This window comes from Anabrus simplex, chromosome 8 (assembly GCF_040414725.1).
Source record: "Anabrus simplex isolate iqAnaSimp1 chromosome 8, ASM4041472v1, whole genome shotgun sequence".
Taxonomy (NCBI): Eukaryota; Metazoa; Arthropoda; class Insecta; order Orthoptera; family Tettigoniidae; genus Anabrus; species Anabrus simplex.
This window is the reverse complement of record NC_090272.1, coordinates 31,588,888-31,615,564: the sequence shown is the minus strand read 5'-3', so window position 1 is coordinate 31,615,564 and position 26,677 is coordinate 31,588,888. Positions and strand designations below refer to the sequence as shown.

Sequence of the window (26,677 nt, the reverse complement as noted above, 5' to 3'; positions counted from 1 at the left end):
CGGACTGAGCCAGGTTCGAATCTGCCAAGCTGGGCTCAGAAGGCCAGCGCCTAAACCGCCTGAGCCAGTCAGCGCGGCAGGTGTTTAATAATTACAAAGTATACCAATATTTTTTTAAAGTGAAATGTTTATTTCAAACAGGTATTGTCCGTGAGATGCAGTTTTAAGACAACATTCCCGGTAATAAATCAGGTTTTACTGCGCTTCCTAAAAAATTCACAGAATTAAGGCACGTCTTACCTCAAATCCTTCGTAGTAGTAAAGAGAACAACTTGATAGATGATTCACTGTTGGACGATTTCTTGAGCAGATCCTGTCACTTTCTCGTAAGTACTTCATCCTTGGGTTTCCTCATTCAAATTGTGATATTAATTTTAGAGATTTGGGGGGGGGGGGAGGGGGCAGAAATTACAGGGAGAACATGCTCTGCATTGAATCCTTTGGCAAGGGAGTGTCTAGAAAACAGAAAATATCGTTCAATATTAAGAAATGTATGTATTTCACTCATTCCACGGGCCAGAAAGGTACCGTTCCAGATGACCTCCATAGGCATGGCTGTTAGTAAGCACAACGCACATGTTGATCTTCAAATAATTCTCAGCCGGTCAATAAGAAAATTAGGCCATAAGAGATTTGAACAATACTTCCTAAAACATGAAAATATCCGGAATTTTATGACGAAATTTTCCCATTAATAAAAAAAAATCTACTGGAGAGCGTGACATGCTAGATTAGAAAGGAGTATTTTCATATTTCTGGTTATTCCTGACAAGCTCGTGAAAATTCATTGAGCTAACTCCGTACCTATCCATTAACTTCGCAAATAACTTTTTCATACTATTGACTTATCTCGTATGTAGGTCTAAAACACTAATCACGTCCTATTTTATACAGTACATAAGAAAAGCCATGAAGTGTGTAACGTATCTTTAACCATTTTAAAACGAAAAACAACGAAAGGCAGCCAGGAAAACCGCCAATATACGGGTAACTCTTGTCAAAAGCTTACTATGGTGGTTAGTACCCCCTTAAAACATATCTTTCTCTCGGGAGTATGTCCGCGACAAACCTGGCGGAGAAAACTGTTCACACAGCTCATGCAGACTAGTGAAGATAGAGACAAAGAAATTGCGTGATTTGAATACGGTTTTAACGTGGGCAGTTTTTATATCAAGTTTTAGAGCCATAAGGAAATGGCACTTAGTTCTGACCGGAAGCTACACTACATTTATGTATCTCTTAACCGGTAAAAAACTGTTTCAGAATACTGGTTTGTGACTAATAACATCGGATTACATCAGCAACAAAAGATTAGTGAGGACGCGCGTAATAGCTTTCATCTTTCCGTGATGGAGGAAGTACCTGCCCTAGGGGGCTTTGGAATGGACAGCAAGGTCATGCAGCAGGCGGCCGTGATGAACAAGCCTTCTCAGATTAGTGGACCGGTGAGTCTACGTATGATTAGAACGTTCTTATTCTTGATTCAGCTGAAGTTGGAGGAAATCATCAACAGTTTTAACGGGTGAAACCATTAACGAGATCGTAGAGAAGGCGCGAGAGGGAATTAAATAATTCATTATGAACAGCGCCCAGATCAACGTAAGTGGTGGATCGTACACAGAGCGAACTTATATTGATCATGGCCACCTGATTACAGAAATGCCTATTCAATTAAATATTTTTCGTCTTTGTTGCCATTTTTTAATTTTAGGTCATGTTTTCAGCTTTGCATTATTATTTTGTCATTTACAGCAATTACCTATAATAATGTCTTGTTTTAAGCCATTTTTCTTCCTCCTGTGATATGATTTAGTAATGTGTATGCATTTACATTGGGTTTTAAAGATATTTGAATATCATAGGAACCTTCAATAAACGAGAACCCTCAAATAAAAGAAGGTTCAATACTCGGTTAAAAATTCTGATATAAAGTAACCTTCTACAACCCTTACCCATATCCCTAGAGAGCGGCGAGACGTTTCCTCTATTCCGGATGGGCTTGCGCTGAGTGGGGGAGGTAATGGCATACACAGTACGAGCTTGTTACCTTTTATTTATGTGAGTGATATTCACTTCAAATGTTAGAAAGCCAAAGATAAGGCCATCAAAAGTGTGAAGGAAAATTATTTCACAATTCGGAAGAAGCAACAGATAAAAGTGTTACCATTCAGGAACACGGAGGGCTGCGTGCTCAGTTCGCCCGGAAGGACGTGGGTTCGAATCCCTGTCAGGAAGTCATAAAATTTAAGAAATAAGATTTCTACTTCCGGAGGTGAATATGGCCCTGAGATTCACTCAGCCTACGCAAAAAATGAGTGCCAGGTTAATTCCTGGGGGCAAAGGCTGCCGCGCGTAGAGATAATCACTCTACCCCACCAAGTACTGAGGTTACAGATAGTGGAAGCCTTTACCTTTCACCCCTCCAAGGGCCTTCATGGCCTGTACGGAGATGACTTTGCTTTTCTATTCAGGAACACGTGGATCGCGATCTGTACTAATAAATACGAAATACATTTTGAAAAAATATCTATTTTTTGGCGCACATCCTAATTAAGGGATTATTCTCCCAAGACAATAACACACTACTACTGTGCTTTCTTCTGCTTTAAGTTGTCACTGATGCTACATATGAATCCACTGGACAACACGCTATAGCGACCTCGAACCTTATCAGTAAAGAAAATAATTTGTAACATTCGGTTCGTTTACAACTTTAGATACCGGGCGAGTTAGCCGTGCGGTTAGAGGCGCGCAGCTGTGAGCATGCATGCGGGAGATAGTGGTTAGAACCCCTGAATATGTTTTATCCCGCTTTTCCAATTTCACACCAGGCATCCTGCGACTGTACCTTAAAGTCACGGCCGCTTCCTTCCCACTCCTAGGCCTTTCCTATCCTATCGTCGCCGTGATATCTATCTGCGTTGGTGCGACGTAAAGCAAATTATAAAAATTATATATTTAAAAAATGTAGTCGACGTGTACGGCCGCAGCACCTAGCCCGAGATGCTTGTAGGGATCCGAATGTAGACGACGTCAACATTCGCCATTCTATGGGAGACTACGGCTGCATCCACAGTAGCACAGGAACAAGAAACCATATACTGTGATATCAAAATATTTTAAAAATTCCACCGAAAGGAAAGAATTCAAAATAACTACATCAAAGAAGTACTTACCTAGACAAAACGCCTGTTGAACCACAATATCCCCCACGCAATATCCAGGAGTTTCTGAAACAAAAAATGAGTAACCTATTAGAAAGACAAGTATGAGATAAGCGAAAGATGATACAGGCTCACGTTGAACTAAGCCCTGGTCCCTAAAACAGCGATACATATTTCGTATTACAGTAAGTAACACAAAATAATAAACTCAAGGCAAGGAGCGGACGGGCCGGGCCGTTAGCAGGTCTCGGCTGCGAAGCACTTCGCTGGTGATTTATGTATACACAAACATTTATGACCCTCATCAATACCCGTACTCTTCGTAGGATAAGAATTCCTTGTGTTTTTCATTAGAGTTAAGGGGGGTGTATAGGTAATTATGAAAAACATACTTTTCAAGATGATAACTTATAATGAACGATAGGGGAGCAACTTATTTGTTCAGTACTTCTCAGAATCTTAAGTACTATTTTAGCAGTGTCGTGCATTTTTAGTTCTTATTCCCAGTGATTCATACCTGTTTCTTTTTCTCGAAATATTAATTTATTTCCAACACAAAAAATAGACAGCCTTGCTCATATCGCTGTTGTTGAGAACACTGAAGAAGCCTTGATTTGCTGATGATATCGGGAATAGGAAACGATGGGCACCTTGTCCTTCGTGCCTGACCCCAACACACTCGGCAAGGTCTTGAAATTGGCGTCCGTAATCATCATCGCCGCACGAGCACAGCAGTACAAGTGTAAGAGAAATGTAAGAAATAATTTGGGGTCCCAACTCAGTCTCGCATCGCTCCCCTTCTCCTCACTGGACCAACAAGTGTACGAGACTGATCCCTGGCGTTCGGATGTCCGTTTTTCCTCGTCTTCCGTTTTGGCTATTTGTTGGAGTTAAGCACGAACTGGACGTTCTGAGTTTCAACCTTACTTCATAAAATAAATAAATGCATGTTTTACCGTTTTCATTGTCTTGATCATACTTCTATAATTTAGTTGTTTAACGTCATGATTTGCACAGGAAAATGCACTGCACTTTGAATGTGATGTCCGATGTTGTTTGTTTGTGTTTGTCGCATTGTGGCAAAACTTGAAGTTCGGGCCTCAAAGCTGAATAGTTCGACAATGAGGATACATCACTAGCTTTAGAAAATTTTCCTTTAGAGCAAGACTTGCAGGGCGGGTATTTATGTCCACTGGAATGTCATTCTCGTTAAGGGTCAAGGACTTATCTGTCTTAGCACTTGTAACTCCTGACAGTTCAGGTAGCGCCTAAATTACCTTTCTCCCATCGACTTTCTTAAAAAGGTCAACAGGGGCAATTCTGAAGGCTTCATAGTTACATTAACAACGATAGAGTTTATAAGGATACCTTAAGAAAGTGAAGTATACGAGTTGAATTAATTGTGTTAAAAGAGGAGGAATCCTTACCTACCCAAGGAAAAATCCTCTTCTCCAAAGTGTCCGAAGTTAAAGGAAAGGCGTTTTAATGTCCAACAACATAGCGAGACTGCTATACTCGTAATATTCAAAGCAGCATTGTGACAGATAAGCCTGGGCGCTATTTCATAACAGTTACAATTTGACATCACAAATTTGTAGATTTAACGACAATTTTACAAATATCTGTTTCATAACTCTTCTGGACTGACATTTGTCAAATTGTAGGCTTCATCTAGTGTTATGAAACAAATATATGTAATTACTTTTTGACATAATTACAAATTTGTAGAATTGTCATTGCAGAAGTGACAGGTAACCTGTAATGTATATAAATTGGGAGTTTATTTTCGTGAATATTTTGTGCTTTAAATTCCCTGGTGGATAATGAACTGTGATTAACAACAGTAGTGAGAGTAGTGAAGAAATTTAAATGAGACGACACCGGATTTTTAGGCAAATGATTAACCAAACCTTCAATTTCAACGACTAGTCATCGTATCGCATCGCTCTTCAGAGCCATCTAGAGCATAATACAGGAAGCTTACTAGGACTGACATACAACTGCCGCGTTTATGAAAAAAAGTTCTTAAAGTTTTACAAGTTACTGTCAAGTAAGGGAAACCTGTAACTTTTGTGAAACAGAAAATTGTAATGACATATTTACAAATTTGACAGATCTGACATAACTGTCGAAATTGTCCCACCTGTGGAGCTTTATGAAATGGGGTCATGGAGGGAGGACCATTGCCCGGTGTTGCCAAATTCCTGTATTTCTCCTTCCCTTCGCTTCTGGCTCACTTGTTCGTTCGTTCAGACCGCTGTGTTCTGTTGTACACAGCTCAAAAGTGACAGGTTTGGCAACACTAGCCGTCCAGCAGCCTTATCTCCATGGCAACCTCAGTGGACCCGCCCACGTTTCCATGACAACAAAAAACCTACTCCCTTCTCCCCATCCAGACAGGCAGTAAACTGACCTCCCTCTAAGAACTGTCAGAACTTATCGCTCATTATTACTACCTTAAACACGGGGAATAAGGACTATGAGTTCTCCCCTATAATCTACTTCATTTAAATATTCTGCGCCCATAAGGAATGTCAATACATTCTGAATTCCGATAAATAATGCGATTTTCAATGGAGGAGTAGCAATGTGGTCTCTGTCACCGATCTGTAAGACTGGAACAACAATTAAAAATATATTGCGTATTGATAATGGATTTATGATACTGTAAGGAAATTCACTAAAGTAGTGCAATAATACCCGTGGTGTAAGGGTAGCGTGCCTGCCACTTACCCGGAGGCCCCGGATTCGATTCCCGGCCAGGTCAGGGATTTTTACCTGGATCTGAGGGCTGGTTGGAGGTCCACTCAGACTACGTGTTAGAACTGAAGAGTTATCTGACTGTGAGATAGCGGCCCCTATCTAGAGAGCCAAGAATAACGACCGAGAGGAATAGTCGTACTGACCACACGACACTTCCTTCGGGCTGAGCAGCGGTCGCTCGGTAGGCCAAGGCCCTTCGAGGGCTGTAGTACCATAATATCCTGCAAAGAAATAGTGGCAAAAATCATTCACTGGAAGTATGCTACATATGTTTGGTCATATTTAGCTACTTTTAAGACCATATTTGGGAGATTTTTAGGTGCTAAACACGGGGGGGGGGGGGCACAAGCAAGCACCAAGGTTACGTCTAGCGCGTGTCTCACCTTGACCGTGGCGCGCACTATGCAGGGTGTGGCCCACACCTGTGGGCTGCGTCTCTGCTCCATGTTTACATGCGCCCGGCTACGACAGCCGGTGTTCCGACACTGCCAGCAAGACAATGTCAGGACATACCACTAGGACAATTCAGGCATCATGTACTGAACAAATAAATACAGTGGCTGACACCTCACTCCGCACAACACAGTGGGGCGTGCTGCAGATCCATCTTAATTCTGCTAACTTCTACCTGAAGTCCGCTCGTGACCCTTATAACATGATCAGTTCTTATTGGAGTAGGGAAGTAACTGGGTAGAAGTAAACGAATTACTTGTAACACACATTTCTAGTAACATTAACTTGTAATTGTTACTTTCTAAATACAATTTTTACTCGTAATTTAATTCTCGATACAAAATTCTAATAGTCACTTCTAGTAATCGCATGGAAGCAAAAATGAAAAAGAAAAAAAAATAACTTTTTCAGTTCTACTACAGTTGATCCAGTGCTCAATGAAGTACTTTCTCACCTCTCCAGTACTTACAAATACACCCTACACTATACGTCACAGCTGGTGATTTTCTTAACATTAAGCAAAAGCTAATCCTTTAAGTACCTAGGTAAGGCGTCTTTTCATTAAATGCAAAGATATACACTCTTTCCCTCCAAGACGTCGAAGGTTAACGATGAGAAATTTAAGAACAAATTATTTTGTACAGTAAATTTCAAATTACTCGAAATGCTAAAATGACTAAAATGTAATGGGAAAAATATAATTTTCATGATAATGATGTTTGTTGTTTAAAGGTGCCTAACAGCTAGGTCATCGGCCCCTAATGGTACGAGTTTTAACGAAATGAAAACTGACACTGTATTCACTGACTAGAATCTACAACGAATTAGGATGTAAAAATGAACAATCAGTGGATGCAATTCGCTATGCCTTAATTACTGGGATAATGCTCATTTTGTAAAGTGGTACAAAATCTAAGTCATCAGCCGCTCACAATCGTAGAAATCACTAGTAAAGCAGAACCATGGCATTCCTTCTATAGTGGTTAACAACCCAACAGTAGATTTCGTACTTGTCACATTACCGTCTACTACTTTCTTAAAATGTATTTGTTAAAAATTTGCTTTTCGTCGCACCGACTCAGATAGGTCTTATGGCGACGATACGATAGGAAAGAGCTAGGTGTGGTAAGGAAGCGATCGTGGCCTGGTGTTAAAATGGGGAAACCACGGAAAACCGCTTTCAGAGATGCCGACAGTGGCGTTCGAACCCAAACCGCGCAGCCACTTCCTCGGTTTGCTGGGTATAACTAAAACATATGTCTGTGCATTAATGTGTAAATCAACTTTGTTTCATTCTATCAGTAATCATTTTGTTCTTCCTGGAAAATACTTAACTGATCGTCCGTACTCCTGTACTACATCACAGACGCACTGACATTTTCTCCGCTCCACGGGAAAGCTTTCTCACCTTCTAAGGCCAAAATATACCTATGGTTCTATGCTTTGTCATCTCCCGGAGAAAATGTATTGTCATGCTCTATGTAACAACGGCCGGCGTACCGCGATGTTCTGATGTTTTAATTGATCAGCCTGTCGAGTTCCACTGCAATCGGCCTGCTGCAAGAGAAACTCTTTCCTAGTCAGCGTAGTGCATTTTGAGGATCCAGCCAACCTCCAGGTTGGTGACACATGCACTGCACACAGAACAAGAGAACGGCGAGGCGTAAGCTAATGCTCAAACAAGATGTGGGTTGTAAAAGTCTACTACTATGTGCTTACCGCACGCCCTCTTGATGGCTGGTCACGATGAGGCAAAGACCTGCAGATGAGATAACGGATCGATCACTGGAATGTAGTGGGCGTGTTCATTGTTCAAGCAGGCCATAAATTGTAAAACAAATTCCCAGCTGCTGTAAAATCGCTCGTGAGGAAATACTAAAGAGCCAATCTAAGTTCTCCACGCTGACCTCACTACGAGTGCTCCGAGCTAGACCTCCTTCCACATCTTACACGGGTGGAAGCCGTGGACCAGCGGGATGTGAATTCTGCACTCCAGAAGTCTCGATATAGAACGATTTACACAACCTAACGAAATAGAAAACTGCAACATTCACATCAGGTGAAATAATTAGGAACACTCACCGCACTCCCAGTCAGCTTGTGCCTCAATCCAATTGTTCGCTCCGATCTACAGGGTGCCTATCAAGTAGTTGGATCTGTGTAATTCCTGAAGTCCTAAAGGCAACAGCAAACTCTCCAGTCAAATAAGTTAAGCGAGAACCATTTTCCGTATCACAACTGATCAGGGCGGGTGTGAAGTCGTCATAATATATGAATCATTCCACCCTAATTCGTAAAACAGAGCATTACACGGAGCAGAATTAGATGTAATAAGTAATAAATTCTACAAAATAATAATGGATCTACCAGAATGTGCAGCGCTAATAGTGAAATGAAATGTCGTATGGCTTCTAGTGCCGGGATATCCCAGGACGGCTTCGGCTCGCCAGATGCAGGTCTTTTATTTGACACCCGTAGGCGACCTGCGCGTCGTGATGAGGATGAAATGATGATGATGACAACACACACACCCAGCCCCCGTTGCCATTGGAATTAACCAATTACGGTTAAAATCCCCGACCCGGCCGGGAATCGAATCCGGGACCTTCTGAACCGAAGGCCAGTACACTGACCGTTCAGCCAACGAGTCGGACAGCGCTAATAGTGGAGTTAGAAGGTAGAAAGGTAATACATTATTGGTTAAGGTTTAGAAGCGGAAACGGCAAGGAAATACTGAATTTAGCATACTAACATCAGTTGAAACATTTAAAGCATGATTACTGGGCAATATGAAAGTTACGGAATAAGAATGGGGCACTACTGGGGTAGAGAGGTTCAGAATGAAGATACGCCGAGCAAGAAACTAGCGATTAGAGTGAAAGATATTGAGAACCACATGATTATAGCAGAATGTAAGACTAAAAGAAAATTTCCAAACAAATGTCAATATAGAGAAATATGGTGCGACTGATGGGTTTATACAGTGTCCGAGGAGGAATGGTCAATATTCAGGGACATGACAGACGCGATCATTTGAAGCAAGAAAACTTGATATTGGCGAATGCCCTATTTCCGAGATAGAACACATTTAATGTACATTTGTTTTTGGGCTAGTGGCGCGCACTCATGTGTCTTACCCACACAACTTCTTTGACGTTTTGAAATGGGTATACGTTCTCCACATGTAATGTTGGCCAGACACGTGTTCGTGGGACGTTGGTACGTGCAGAAGGTCGCCGTGTGCTGGTAGTAGGACAACATTACACCTGTTCCTGCACAGGTTGTTCAACTACGTGTTCATAAGAAAATTGAGAACTTGGAAGAATACCTGTTTCACGCAATGTGCTGAAAACTCTGGTAAACACACTCTACGATCAAAAATTCGACGTGTCGGAAAGCGCCCTCGGTATTCGTCGACAGCAGCAGGAGCACTGGCGTCGCAGAAGGCGTAAACATACGCAATATCTGCATATTCTTCATTAGTGTGGCGCGTGAACAAACACACTCTCAATCCCTCGCACTACTTCACTCACACTACACCATAGACAACACAGTGTTCAGCAGGCTAGCTTCATGGCAGAAAGACATCGCGAGCAAAGTGGTAGGCTGGGCTAGAAATAAACGTCAAAGACGTTGCGTGGCTAAGATTTATATGTACGCGCCACCACGCGAAAAATAAATGTACATTAAATGTGTTCTATTCTCAGAAACCATTCGGAACTGGGCATCTGTCCAAATGATTCAAATGCTCGTTGCTATCTTATTCCTGAATATTGACCATTCATTCTGGGACACCCTGGATAAGAACAACGGTCAAAGAGAGAAACATAACGTTCCTCATTGTCTGAGTGTGCAGCATGTAGTTCCACAGCTAACTAATTACAAACACGCGATTGCATCGCGCCACTCATACAATTAACGAAAAGCTCGGGTTACACTTAATTAAATAATATACCGCCATCTGTGTGCAGGCCAAGAAGTGACTCTCCTTACGAAATACAGTGTGTTTCCAGCTCAAATCAGCTGAAGTCTGTACAGCTTGTTATCCTACTTGTCCCGTTCCTCAGTTGTCGAAAAGGATATTTCAATAATAATAATAATAATAATAATAATAATAATAATAATAATAATAATAATAATAATAATAATAATAATGATAATAATAATAATAATGTCACCTCCATAAGACCTATCTGACTACTTTTACGGTTTTCGGAGACGCTGAGGTGCCCAAATTCAGTCCCGCACGAGTATTTTTGTACGTGCTAGTAAATCTACCGCCAAGAAGCTGACGTATTTGAGCACCTTCAAATACCACCGGACTGAGCCAGGATCGAACCTGCCAAGTTGGTATCAGAAGGCCGTCTGAGCCACTCAGCCCTGCGGGAGGGAGGTTGATAGCGGGACTATGATATTTCACCACCCTTCCTATACGGCACAGACTTTCTGCACGCTAGGGTACATTACATTACGTCCAGCCAGTATGTAAATAGACAAGAAAGAAAGGTGACTGCAGAAGTAAATAACAAGATCTGCAATTAAGGTTACGAAAGAGAAGTGGGCGGTAAAATAGATAATAAAAAATAGAGGATGTATTTTACAACCTTACATTAAGAAGGAAGTGTGTGTTACATAATTCCATGGTCAAACAACCATCTTCAATACACAAAAAAAATAGTACTAACATTAGTTATAAAATAACTCGTCAATCTCACAAGAACAGTGTTGCATAACCAATTTTTATGTGGTGGCAGAATACAAAAATACTTAATATGTAGCATATGACGATAACAGAGAATCTGTGCCGTGCAATTTTTTTTTTTTTTGCTAGTGGCTTTAAGTCGCACCGGCACAGGTAGGTCTTATGGCGACGATGGGATAGGAAAGGTTAGGAGTGGGAAGGAAGCGGCCGTGGCGTTAAGGTACAACCCCAGCATTTGCCTGGTGTGAAAACTGGAAACCACGGAAAACCACTTTCAGGGCTGCCGACAGTGGGATTCGAACCCACTATCTCCCGGATGCATGCTCACAGCTGCGCGCCCCTAACCGCACGGTCAACTCGCCCGGTACCGTGCAGCTTATAAAGGAAGACATCGAACGCTAAACGTAAAGAAGTAAACAATAACATACATGCAGACGGTTCTTCATTTGCAGTGCAAAAAAAAAATGTTTCTGTGATTTAGATTTTAAAAGTTATTTTCAAATGTTATGTTAGTTAACAAAAAAAGGGTGACTGTACTCTTAAACCGTGTCACAGTATTGATATTCTAGTTCACTTCAAATACTGGAGTTGAATATCAAATAGCTTCTCACGCCTGTGCAGCAATTCCGGTGTTCATCTTACCTTTCTAACTACTGTGCCATCTGCGGAGGGCCTTAAAGAAACCAGTGTTTGGCTGTAACATCGTCGCTGCCGGTCGTTACGGATGGCTGGGTCTGCCACTAGATCTTTCTTGTGAAGTACAAAGCGGAGGAGTTTTGTTAAACAGAAACATTCTCCAGAAAAAGCAAGCCTCTAGTTTACGTGACTTGATATAGTCATCATGGCAGTGTACCTACAGTTTTACGTCGAATCTGAGCGACACGGGAGTGATTTTGACATAAATGTCTTATGACTCGAGATCACCTGAAATTTTACGTGGTGAAATTAGCGATAAAAATGGTGTGACGCGATGTTGCCTGGCAACAAAGACGCACACAGATGATGTCAATCGTGCACACTGTTGCATTTGAAAATTATATACAGATTATACACATTAATGAACCGCCATTCTGAACAAACACTTGACTGCTACATTAGCATGTCAACCAACCACCAACACAACAAAATCACAACACGAGTTCACACACTGAATTCGACCAGCGACTTTCACTAACAAGTCTATTCTACTACCCAAGACAGTCTCTCTCTCTATACCTTGCTAGGCCAGGCTTCTAGAAAAGTATGACATGTTTTTCTCGTATCTTCTCGAGTCTCCAATAACCTATGTACAAATGGATAGAATGTTCTGTAAAACTCTAGTGACAAAGGTGTGTTGTTATAGACTATTACCCTGTGTTGCACTACATTACATTGGATTTATACATCATATTTACAGGTAATTATAAATTATATACTATCAGTTACGTGTTCTCACATTAAATAAAGTGATATTAACATATATACAGCAGACGTGTCGTGATATAAGACAGTTCATACAACACACTAATAAATGATACGACCACGATTTATACCGAATAAAGTCCGTACATAACTACGTAAATAATAATAAACTTAAACAACTTCACAGCCACACCTCACAAATAATAATAATAATAATAATAATAATAATAATAATAATAATAATAATATTATTATTATTATTATTATTATTATTATTATTATTATTATTATTATTATTATTATTATTATTATTATTATTATAACATCTACTGATCGAGCTCGATATTTTCACCATTTACCCATGGGTTTAGAGGATTGTTTTCAAGTTATACTACTACATTACACTTGCATCACCGTGCAGACTGTGATGTGAAGTACTGATGGATGGCCATGAGAGAGACATATAGAAGTTTATTTTATGAAAGAGCCTTCATCTCGCCATACTCTGGAGCAGGGATAGCGAACCTTTTCCAACAAGTGTGCCATTTTAAGTATGGTTTATTATTACCAACTGTTGACTGTGCCACTTGTTATTTTCCTTTAAGGAATGGCTACAACCTACAACACCCACCCCCCCCCCCCCGCAACTACCTTCCCAAATTCCCAATTATGTTTCATAATATGTTATTTATTTCATTAATTTACTGGCTTATTTATTATTTATTTAGCTGCGCAGTTATGAGCTTGCAACCGGGAGATAGTAGGTTCGAGCCCCAATGTCGGCAGCCTCGAAGATGGTTTCGCGTGATTTCCCATTTTCACACCAGACAAATGTTGTGACTGTATCTCAATTAAGGCCACGGCGGTTTCCTCCCCACTCGTAAGCCTTCCCTATCGCAACGTCGCTATAAGACCTATCTGTGTCGGTGCGACATAAAATAAATTGTAAAAAGATAAATATTATTAGATATAAACATCAAAAATACTAATATTGCCAATGGACTTCAGTTCCTCCATTATCTTCATTATCTTTCCATGTTCTCATACTTTGTATGCTCAACAATTGAAGTAATTTCTGCCTCATCACATTTCCACAAGGCAATCAGAAAAAAAAAACAGCTATCCTTGGTTGTAAGGTCACATACATGCTTTCATCAAAATATACTGCATACATCTGCGAGTTATCCAAATTAGCTTTCAATTGCTCCGAAACTTCTTCACTCATTCTTATTTTTGTATCCTTGACAGCAGTTCAGCTGGCTGGAGTTCCTTTCATTCTGTTAATTATATGTTGTTTGTTAGGGACGTTTTCAAAAAACGTGTCGAACATCAATAAGGAAGTTTCTTTCAAGAACTCTCCGTGAGAAAGCGGTTTTCCATGCATGCTGTACTATGCAGTGAGACAGATGGAAACAGCCGCACTAATGTTCTTTGGGATACAGATTGAAATATTTCCTTGGCCGGAAAGATGATACAAAACAACCTTGTTTTGTGTAATGTTCGATATTGTGTGACACGAACTCTCTTCTTCTTCTTCTTCTTCTTCTTCTTCTTCTTCTTCTTCTTCTTCTTCTTCTTCTTCTTCATTTGGCATGGAACAAACATTTGAATTATCCACGAAATGGCGCTTTACATTAAATGTGAGGGATACAACTGTTCTGGAACACAGGCAACACATCTTTCTATCAGTCCGTATTCGCTTGTCCACTGTTCTTGAAAAATCGGGTCACTAACTTTGTAAAGTTCTTGTTCTTTTCGGCACCGGAAAGATGTTCGCGAGGTTCGTATACAAAAACACCAAAAAAGGACACTTATCTCGCTTGACTTTCGGACCTATCAGTGTAGCAGTGTTGCATTTGCACGTCCGGATGGAAGTAGTATTTATATTTTCGATATGTATTTCTTACAGGTGAAACACTGTAAGATATGTATTGCTTGTGGTATTACATTATTATGTTCACGTGGCATGGCATAGGTTGACCATCCCTGCTCCAGATCAACTATGTCTTTACTGTTGTGTGTCCGCCTCCGTAGCGTAACGGTTAATGTTGTTAGCCGTCGTCCTTGGGGGCCGGGTTCGATTCCCGGTACTGCCACAAATTTAAAAATGGCAGCAGGGCTGGTATGTGGTTAAAATGGTACATGCAGCTCACTCCCATTGGGGGTGTGCCTGAAAAGAGCTGCACCACCTCGAGAAGAGGCCAAGCGTACTGGCCTTCGGTTCAGAGAGTCCCGGGTTCGATTCTCAGTCGGGTCAGGGATTTTAACCTTCATTGGTTAATTTCAATGGCTCGGGGCTGAGTGTTTGTGCTGTCCCCAACATCCCTGCAACTCACATCCCACACACATTACCCTCCACCACAATAATACGCAGTTACCTACACATGGCAGATGTCGCCCGTCATCATCGGAGGGTCTGCCATACAAGGTCTGCACTCGGCTAGAAGTACCCACACGAAATTATTACTGTTGTATAATTTACATACAGTATATGGAACTTGGCCGATCGATAGTACAAGTCAGCAGCGGAAGTATGTGATGTAATTGTGACACACTCAGACCATGCTTTCCACATCTGGTTGGATCAGATATCCCTTCTTTGAAACTGAACATGAACTGCCCTCCCTTGAAGAAGATCAACTAGCCGAAGTATCTTCTTCTTTATCTGTTTACCCTCCAGGGTCGGTTTTTCCCTCGGACTCAGCGAGGGATCCCACCTCTACCGCCTCAAGGGCAGTGTCCTGGAGCTTCAGAGTCTGGGTCGGATACAAGTGGGGAGGATGACCAGTATCTCACCCAGGCGGCCTCACCTGCTATGCTGAACAGGGGCCTTGTAGAGGGATGGGAAGATTGGAAGGGATAGACAAGCAAGGGGGAAGGAAGCGGCCGTGGCCTTAAGTTATGTACCATCCCGGCATTTGCCTGGAGAAGTGGGTAACCACGGAAAACCACTTCCAGGATGTCTGAGGTGGGAATCGAACCCATGTCTACTCAGTTAACCTCCCGAGGCTGAGTGAACCCCATTCCAGCCCTCGTACCACTTTTCAAATTTCGTGGCAGAGCCGAGAATCGAACCCGGGCCTCCGGGGGTGGCAGCTAATCACACTAACCACTACACCACAGAGGCGGCGAAGTATCTTGGAGTGAAAAATAAAGTGAAGTATGATATGGGTGGAGAATCAGATGGAGTGGAGTGTTTAGCTCCAGGAAGTTCCATGAATGTATGAACGACTGCACTCTCTAGTAGACGTTTCTGTTCATGAAAAGCCCTATACTCTTTTTGTTTGTTTAATGAGTGCAGTATTATATTCCTTGGGCACGCACGCGATATGCTCATGGGCCTCAGAGACAAAACGTTTGGGAAACCCTGCTCTAGAGTAGTGATTATTTCATTCATGGTAGTTTCATAGACCATGAAACTACTGAGGATCCGGGATGCTTCCATTCTATGCTCTGACGTTTGCTCTCTGGTTCGAAGAAGTGAACCCATGTTTCATCTCCAGTGATGATCAGTATTAGAAAGTTTCACCTTCGTTAGCATGACGGTCCAGTTCTCTAGAATATGATCAGACTTGACTTTACGTCCCACTAACTACAATTACGGTTTTCGGAGACGCCGAGGTGCCGGAATTAAGGCCCGCACGAGTTTTTATGTGCCAATAAATCTATCAGCACGAGCCACTTTGATAAAAAAAAAGACTTCCCAATGTATCTCAGTCATGGCCATCCGTCAGTACTTCACATTACAGCCTGCATGGTTGCCAGATAACATCACGTCACACATTTTATGACAGATTCTCACACGATGGCTCTGCATTGACTTTCGAGGCACTGAACCCTACACTTGTCGACTCCAAATTCAATACAGATATATCTCGAAAACTATTCAATAGCTGGAAAAATATATCCTGAAAGACAAGTTTATACGTGGGAAGTCAGTAAGTATCTGCAAATTGTCTTAGGTTGGCTCTATGGCGCTGTGTGTCTACGTCTGTGGTAGGTTTCAGCCTGTGCTGTTACCACGTAAAGATGACCGCGCCACACACTGTTTGCACCGAGGAATAACAGCGTTTATTGTCATCTGAGGAAGTACCAGGAGCGGAAATTCATAGAAGACCTTCAGCACAATACGGGGACAATGTTTTGCCATAGCGAAGTGTTTACCAGTGGAATGAGCAGTTCAAAGAGGTCGCGCGAGCGTGAAGGATGAGGAAAGATCCCGGCGTCCATCTGCAGCCGTAACTGATGCCAGTATTGACCAAGTGCGTGATGTGATCCTGAATAACAGATGAGTGACTTTTGATGACGTGGCAAACCATATGCACATTAGCCATGGTTCTGCATATGAAACCATGCATAATATACCATACAAAGTCCGTTCGAGATGGGTTCCAAAACAACTCATTGAATAGCAGAAGCGCAGTTGTGAGAATCTGTCAGCACCCACTGGACCGTCATGGTAAGGAAGGTGAAACGTATCATCACTGGAGATGAAACATGCGTCCACCACTTCCAATCAGAGAGCAAACGTCAGAGCATGGAATGGAAGCATCCCGGATCCCCAGTCAAAAAGAAATTCAAGAGTCAACCTTCTGCAGCAAAAGTGATGCTCAGAGTATTTTGACACTCTCAAGGGCCAATCCTGGAACATTACCAGGAAAAGAGGGAATCAGTAAACAGTGAACGTTACAGTGATATGCTGGTAAACAAGCTGAAACCTGCAATTCGCAACAAACGCAGCGGTGGGTTATCGGAAGGAGTTCTTTTGTTGCATGACAATGAGCGTCGCCCACACCGCTCAAACTCTTCAGATGCTGCGTTTCGAGGTGTTGGAGCGTCCTGCGTATAGTCCCGATCTCGCCCCGTCGTATTACCATCCGTTTGGTCCACTAAATATGCTCTAAGAGCCCGCCGATTCAGCTCCGATCAACAGGTGAAGGAAGCGATGCATACGTGGTTTGCTGCGCAACCAAAATCCTATTTTGCAGAGGGTATCAGAAACACTGTGAAACGGTGAATCATGCGCATTTAAAATAAGGGGGACTATGCTGAATATCAATAAAACGTGTGTACTGTTTTTGTAATCAATTATAAAAATTGATTGCAGATACTTATTGACTAGCCCTCGTAATTTGATTCTCCAAAGGGAAATGTTACTTTTTTAATGTCAAACCCACTGGCAATCATGTGTGTAGTGGCAACCTACTTAATAAATCAGTGAGGATCCCACTCATTCGACACGACCACATCCTCCCCACTTTCCTCAATGCTCGGCAAGCCGCAGACTGTGCGCTTCATGCCGTTTCTCTACCATCATTACATCCCGTTTGTGTTGAACTCTTTGTTCAAGATATTGCATATGTCCTTCACTAAGGTATTCGTTGTTATCGTGAGTGTTATTCTCATTGTGTGTATTGTAACAGTCTGTGTGAAAAGATATTGTGCTTAAACAGCTTAAATTGTAATCTGTAGTGAATGACCCCCACTCACACAACCTAATTCGGTTCTTGATACTACCTACCACAGATCGTAGAGTAAACGGGTAACGGATTTACGTAACCCAGACACCAAAGGACTCCAAGGAACTGGGTACTGCTTCTCTATAAGCCGATAAACAATTGCAGGAGAAATAATCAACGGTGTTTAATTAAAATCCGTTGGAACGATTTAAAAAACCGAACATTACTACTGCAAGAAACCTTGAACGCTACTGAGACACGCTAAGGCCTGTGACCCGATCTCGAACAGTTACGCTGAACAACATATCGTCAGGTAATTGATACTGTGCGCTCCCGTTCGGAAATAAACCATGACAGAACGAGATAGCGTACCGCTTCAGTGATCTTTACTACACATGTACTCTCCTTTCAACGTAACTGGTGAGGATTTCTTTTGATTTCACCCTCACATTTTCTGGTCGAAATATATTTTCATCTTGTGTTCATTTAGCTTTCTATACATGGTAATGCCACTAGTCCATAGACTGTTCTCCGTCCTTCCATCTCGTGCTAACCTATTACTTCCTACATATCTAAGTCAGAGTAGACTGCAATTTCTACACCACGGGTGTCAAACCCTGCTCGCCGTAAGTGCAGTACCCGTGCACGACGGCGCAAGTGGCTTCCCCTCACACGGCTTGTACACTATGATCATAAAATAACAGAACACTTTGAAAGACTAGAGATAGGAAGTTCATATTCATGCCTCATCTCCTGCCTGCGGCGAAACACAATGCGGCAATCATTTTCAAACAAACCGAACCTGAATTCATCCGAAAACACTATCTGCTGCCATTCCTGCCCCCAGTGACGTCGTTCCATACACCATTGCAGTCTAGCATGTTTATGCACATTAGTCAAAGGTAGGCGGAGAAGTGGACGACGCGCCGGTAACCCTGACCGTAAGAAACGGCGACGGACTGTCACTCCTGATAGTGTACGATGTGTTACACTGTTCTACTGTTGCGCCAGAGTCGAGGAGGACGCAGATCTGTCTTGCAATCTTCTCGGGGGGTGGTCTGGGTGGTGGGACGACGGTCCTCTGAACCATTCTGTACACACCCGTTGCACTGCCAACACACTTCATCCCACACGAGCAGCAATTTCCCGAGTGGATGCATCACGTTCTCTCATGCCAATAATGCGCCCTCTTTCAAACTCACTCATTTGACGCTACGGTTCTCGCATATGTCTGCGAGGCATCCTGCACGTCTGCTCAAGTCACAGTGATCCATTACTTTCAGTTTACAGCGACGACAAAAGCCGCAGGCACATTTTTACCAGTCGGTGGTGGTGCGCTGAGATACCAATGTGGACCGTGAACCTGAGTACCGACGTGGTTCAAATGCTAATTCTTTCTTCACAACGTACTAATGCACAAGTCCTGTGAATATAAAATTCCTAACTGTAGTATTTGAAGGTGTTCTGGTTTATGAACAAGAGTGTACTTCCCCACGGTGCTGTCTCAGTGCTGTTCACGCCTATCCATGACAGTCTCCAGTTAATACATTCAGCTGCATAAGGATTGACACAGTAATTTGTTAGGGAATATGTGTGTGTGTGTGTGTGTGTGTGTGTGTGTGTGTGTGTGTGTGTGTGTGTACATTTTTATCAACACGGTTGCTTGAAGAGATGCTACTCTTATCATAGCGTATTTGTTTAAGTTTATAAAAACATGACGTTTTGCTACAGAAGTATATGGTAGGGGCTTAGTATTCGGGATTATTCTGCTTCATAACTATTCATTTTTTAAATAGTGGCTTTACGTCGCACGGGCACAGATAGGTCTTACGGCGACGATGGAATAGGAAAGGCATAGGAGTGGGAAGGACCCTATTCAAAACTATTAATGTAACTTCTGTCATTCTGTAACGAATGCTCAGTGACTTTGAGAAATCTTATCAAAGTGTCCTATAGGAATGCCAACTGACTTTAGACGTGGGAATGATGATGATGATGATGATGATGATGATGATGACGACGACGACGACGATGATGATGATGCTTGTTTTTTTAAGGGGCCTAACATCTAGGTCTTCGGCCCCTAATGGTACGAAATGAGACGAAATGGAATGGCAAATTAAAAGTCCAAAATCCTCCACTGACCAGAATTCAAAACGTGAGGACGAAGAATGAAGGGGTGCATATGAATTTAAAAGAATCAGTGGATCCGACACGCAATGTCTCGCATTCACAGAAACTGACATGAAATAATAGTATTACTGACCAAGGGACTGGGTCTATAGCATAATACTGAATCGATGATTCTTTTAGTCTAAAGGGGTCCAAAATCCAAGTCGTCCGCCCTTCATAATGGTACTTATCGCTAGGAAAGTAGAGCCACGGTATTTGTCATGTTGCGGTACTAATCAAAAGTAGCATAGACTCGCGGTATTCCACACCGTATGGTACTACTCACAGGTAATGAAATTCTCACATGGAATACAGACCAATGGTGTTTCGCACATTGCGGCGCCATTTACAGGCAACGCAACCTGTGGTGTTCATCACGTAAGTGTACTAACCGCAGGGACCCGCACTATCCCGTAGTGTTCCTCATATAGTGGGTACGAATCACAGGTACTGCAAAAGCCGGTACCGTACTCTTGCCACTAATCGCAAACCTACTGGGTACCTAACAGAGTGATACTACGCGCAAGTAAATGCGACTCATGTTGTTCCCCGCGTGGTGATACTAATCAAAAGTAGTTTCATGGTCCTAATTCAAGCATTCCTTGGGTCACCCCTCTTAGTCGCCTCTTACGACGGGCAGGAGATACCGTGGGTGTATTCTTCGTCTGCGACCCCCACCCACAGCGGGAGCGTGGGAATGAATATCATTCGTCATAGAGAGGATACCCCAAATATTTAGCATCTGCGTGAGGTCTGTAGGGCCCCAGTGAACAGTGAGTGTGTTCAATATAGTTAGCCAGGGCGAAAATACGCTAAAAACTAACCTGGTCCCGGGCGTCTCAAGATGTGTCCTAGCAATTTGTCTCTCTGCCCAATAATTATATCACCAATGTAACTACCTCTGATTTTTTATGTGGTCTGCCCATCCACCTCCAATATATTCTAGAGCAGCTTCTATTATATTCCACTGTGCACCAGAGTCACGAAAAACTCTTACAACACTATACAATGAATGACAACTCTTCACTAATTTACGAAAGTCTCTTGGCCTCACAGCTGACAGTCTTTACCTATAATGGGCGATCCTCCGTAATCATGACTGACAGTTTTGACCCTTCACCTCATTGTGTACACACCACAGTAACTTCGCGCATCAGTTCACGTAGTTAGGTACAAACACACGTCCGCTGACTATCACAACACACGACTGCTGTACACTTGGCTCGACTCCAGACAAGACCGACAACTCACGTCACCGTTCCACACAGTGAACTCTCAGTTCACGACTCGTAACTAGTTTTATATATCTGATGATTAAGCTTTAGTATCTTCAGCGCACGGTCTTATGCCAGAAAATTCACGGGCAAACCAGACGAACGGGACAACAGAAGCAGAGGCTTTCAGGTGCTGGCAGCTCTCCAGCTAACATACTCACCTCCTTCCAGGAACTACCGAAGGGGTTGTTTGTTTACAGAGTAAAGTTCATCATGAGCCCCGAGCTGTCAAGACAACAGGAGAGTCACGTAGCCAGTGAGACCGTGATGCTTTAATGACCGGATCCCCTAACCCTCATGCCACACAGCACCTCAGTTGTTTTCGTAAGGCTGAGGCTCCAAATCAATTGGACAAACTGTAAATAGAAGTCAGGTCTTCCCCTACAGCACGCATTTCACAGGTGAGTGAATTCCTTCAGACACTTTCCATTACTGTGGCTTCTTTATGATCCTCATAATTCTGTCATCACTGATCACTAGGACATGACACGTCATATTTTTATCCTGGCCTCTTTTGACTAATTATCGTTAAACTGAACACATTACTAGTTTATGTGAACGTGAAGATGCCGTTTTTATTGGTCGCTTTTGTGTTTAATTTTAGGATTCGTATTATTTTCCTGTGAATTTGTGTAGATTTCTTTATTATGACTATGACTTATTTTACGAACCACTTTGTAGTTTTATAGAGTTATTGCTATGTGTAAAGTTTCAGTTTTAGATTAAACTTTGTCACTGCTACAGCCCAGTTTGCCTGGGAACTATTTGATCCTTTCAAATAAATTATCAAAATAACTTTTAAGTGTATGTATTTACGTGTCGCACTATAGATATGATGTACACCACACTGTCACTGGGACTGTCAGCAATCAGCATGGCGACCACGAAAATTATGGACTCAACACGGATCATGGTCATTTTGGACATTTTATTCTTCACCCCTTTTCACCCCCATGCTGATGGGGGCTGAACTTACCCCACAGTATCTTCTCCATATAATGAATCATGTGTATCAAGTTTGGTTGAAATTGCTTCACGCGTTCCGGACCTATGATGAAAAAAGACACACATGCGTTTGTTTATTTATTTATTTATTTATTTATTTATTTATACATAAATGCATATTGTATAATAACGACATAAGTTATTTAACTGGTATGTAAAACCTTGCTTTTGGTAGCCCTTCTGGAAGTATTATATATAGTGTGCTGATAATGACAAGCGACTAATTATTTTGGATTTTATTTCCTTAGAAATGCTTTGTGGTTCAAAGATTGAAGGTACCATGTTTCACCAACCAGTAGGTTGTCAAAATAGAAAGCACTAAAGAATGCGGTCAATTTTCTACTGGTCTTCTAAACCCATTCTGAGCAACATTCGTTGCATATTTACAGACAGTCACATATCAGAGGCCTGCTCATTATTATACATTAAAAAACAAGGGATAGGGACTACCTTATTTTAAATATTTATTTTCCTAATTTAACTTTTTCGTTTCATCCGACTTCTTTCCTTTATACTACTAATTTAACAAAAATTACATTTCCCTTCTGGGCTGTATACTGTAAGAGACAAATATCCCTCTCTTTTTAAGTTATCCCCTGTCGTGATTTTACTCTCATATTTCTTTACAATCACGATGAAAAACAATAAGAAAAAGTGCACAAGTCGACCGACAAGGAAGACACCGGCCACGTCACTTTTGTAAAGAGATTCGCATTTTCTAGGATGTACATATTCAAGAGAACCAAAGTACGCTGGATCCAGGAGGTACAGAAGGACCCAAAAGATATGTGAATACAGGAACCAGAGATGTCCAACAAAGTGATTTTTAAATAAAAAATCAGGCTTGCACAGATTTTCAGGACAGAACTAGGCCCAGAATAAAATCATCAAGGCCAAAAGAACGAAGAAGGTTTCAAAGTATGAGACAAAGAATATTGGGCAAGGACAAAGACCAGAAGAAACGAAACTGATAGGAAATAGCGTGCTCCTCAGGTGACCAAAACGGAGAGAAGGAAAGAAAAAGGAAAATATTTTCTTGTTTTTAGTTCTCGATCTTCAAGACACTACTCGTCTCTGCTTCAAGATTACTATTATACACAAAGTAGTTCAACTAATAAAAAATGGGAGGAAGGGAAGAAACAGCGAACACAATGATAAAACTCCTGTAAGATTAAGACTCATAAGTCAACAGAGGAAGATTTCACCTTATAGGCTTGCCCTCACTCTCTTGAAAGTTTCATTTTTATTGTTCATAATTAATAAAACATTTTGATTATTCTAATGCTTCTATACAACGCGTCAATATACGCTATTTAATTAACTCGCCCACCAAAAGCTACTGACCTATCCACCAAATGAAAATCACTAGCTCGTTGAACTGTTCCTTCTGTTCAAGCGCACTTTTCACAGGAGATAGTTCATCACAGCGGCTTATTTTTACCGATAGTACTAGGTGATTATCAAGTGGAACACAAAGGCTTTCTGCCCGATGATTAAACGAGTGCCAGAGTTTACAACGATAGTCCAGTCTGGTCTTTATTGGTTGCTCCCCTGTTATTCACGCATTGAAGTCTCCGGACGTCACGCTATTAACTAAAAGCAGGTAGTAGGTGATTTTTCAATCCCAATGACCAAAACTGGAACACCGGAGAATATGAGCGAACGAGACATTGCATAGCGAGAGTATGGGTAGCCTATCTCAAATCCCCCGTCAGAACCTTGACCTAACCATAAAGCCCGGGAATTGGACGTCAGGGTGCATATCAATCTGCGCTGAAAAATCCATTACTGTTGTTGCGCTCTAACTATTTCGTTGTAAACATGTCAGTTGAACTCAAGAGCATATCGTAGGATGCAGATTTCATGAACTCATGCGTGGTGGAGGAACATGCAATCGCTGGATGTGAATATAAGGAGCAAACTGTAGTAGGAAACTGTTAGAGTGGACGTTCGATTTGACATTATACGAGCCTGCAGATCATTTTGCTACTTTCTTTTTTAGAATATGATCTTAGGCTCTCTGAAAGAACTACCAGTGCAGGAGAGTTTATCACTTAACTTTCACAGTACAATCCATGTATTTTTCAATGACATGAAAAAATGCTAATAGAGTCTATTCAAATTATTTACAAAAAAGCAAAACGGTATGTTGAAGAGATTGTCTCTCAACATTAACCAGTTTATTTTGTTTACAATTTGTTTTACGCCGCACTGATACAGGTAGGCAACGATGTGGTAGGAAGCGACCATGGCCTTAAGGTACAGTCCCAGCATTTGCCTGGTGTGAAAATGGGAAACCACGGAAAACCATCTTCAGGGCTGCCGCCAGTGAGGTTCGAACCCACTATATCTCGTGAATGTAAGCTCACAGCTGCGCGCCCGTAACCATACGGCCAACTTATAAGAGCAGGAAATATTAGTTCCTCAAAAGCATTAGTTATTACTGTAAATGTAAGAAGTAATTCTGTTCCAATTATGTTATACACTTCGACGCGCACCAAGTTTCTGGTAGACTACGATTAATTTAAAGAGCATTTTAGCCATGCTGTTGATAGAAAACTGCGTTGCGGGGAGTCCTAAGTCTTCATAAAAGGGAAGAAAACACCATTGCGTGGAATCTTAATCTACAGCGTAATTGATGAACTCCCGAACGTCAAACTTGAAAAAAGAAACGAAAAATAAGCACAGATTAGATCAGCATCAGTGTTATGACGACCACGTTAATCACTTTGGAACTACCACAGTCCTCATTTGCTTTATCATCACCTGGGACGTGATTGGGAAGCCGAGAGGGAGTTCCTTACCTCTTAGGCGATATTCGAACCAGAGACAAGACTTTCAATTTTCACAGTCACTTACGCAATTAAGGTACTAGTGATGCCACTGAGCTACCATACCTAGAAGAAAGCAAATAATATGAATAACTGATAATTTTTTTTCTACCTATTGGAACTTTTAACACTTAAAGAATTAGTTTTAACGTACACAATCGAAAAAGTTATCATTTGGATATTAGCAATATTTTTCTTAAAAACGCTTTTGTTTTCCTAAACCAAGAAAATAATGCATTTCATTCACTTCATTTCTTAAGAAAATACTTAAAGTAACTTGGCAGTGAGAGATGAACCATGCTGAATAGCAAAACACGCGCGCGCGCGCGTGTGTGTGTGTGTGTGTGTGTGTGTGTGTGTGTGTGTGTGTGTGCGCACAAAAAGTGCACTTAGTATTCGTGCTCAAGTAACATAAATCATGGTACTTAAAACATGGATAATAATTGCAGGAGGTATGTGCAAATAAACAGGGGCTGCCTAGCCGAGGCGGTAAAGGCGTGCTCGGTTCTCCCGGAAGGACGTGGGTTCGAATCCCCATCAGGAAGTCGTAAAATTTAAGAAACAAGATTTCCACTTCCGAAGGTGTATAAGGCCCTGAGGTTCATTCAGCCTACACCAAAAATGAGTACCAGGTTAATTCCTGGGAGAAAAGACGGCCGGTCGTAGATCTAACCACTCTACCCCATCACGTGCCGAGGTTAACAATGGTGGAAGCCTTTACCTTCCACTCCTCCAAGGGCCTTCATGGCCTGTACGGAGGTGACTTTGCTTTTTATGTGCAAATAAATGAGTCCTTTCACAACTGAACATACATTAATTTCAGCGATAAATAAATACACGTGCAACTTTAATCACTGGTGGAGGTTATTGTTGTACGAGGAAAACAAGTATACCGGTACTCCACTTGAACCGACAGACTTGTGAAGTGTACCTCTACAACAGAAAAGAAAGAAATGACCCCATCCGTAATCGAGGAGTTCTCTATAATAAACCTCTAACCCCGAAAACATGAAATACAGGTAGAGATAATGACTGCTAAAGTTTTAAGATACAAACGAAACTATGTTATGCAGAGGCGTGTAAATTAGTAAGAAACAAACAAAAATACAGAAAAGATAATGACACAAATTAAATTGCTGATTTTCTCCTTTTATTTCCAAAAGACCGTATCGAATCAAGATGGGGGAGAGTTAAGGGGTTCTTGCATAATCATCTTTAGAAATCAATTAAACACTTGAACCAATCTTTAGTTTTCCATCTTAGGTCCATTATATAGACATTTAAAACGTAAATGTAAAAAAATCACATTTAATTTAATATCGAAAAGAAATTAAATACGATGAGGCTATGCTAATTCATTTAATATGTTATTTATTAATTAATTCAATATGTATAATAATTTGAAGAACATAGTTTCAAGATATTTCAGATAATACTTTCAAATATAAAATGG

The 26,677-nt window shown here is 41.5% G+C and overlaps 1 protein-coding gene across 2 annotated transcripts in view; it reads right to left on the bottom strand.

Moving 5' to 3' along the window:
- Positions 1-26,677, bottom strand: part of conu (Rho GTPase-activating protein conundrum) — a 434,374-nt gene that overhangs the window by 179,528 nt on the left and 228,169 nt on the right. For both annotated transcript variants that reach the window (XM_067153082.2, XM_067153083.2), the window contains one exon: positions 3,177-3,230. The gene's annotated coding sequence lies outside the window, so the exon portion shown is untranslated. The remainder of the gene's footprint in view (positions 1-3,176; positions 3,231-26,677) is intronic.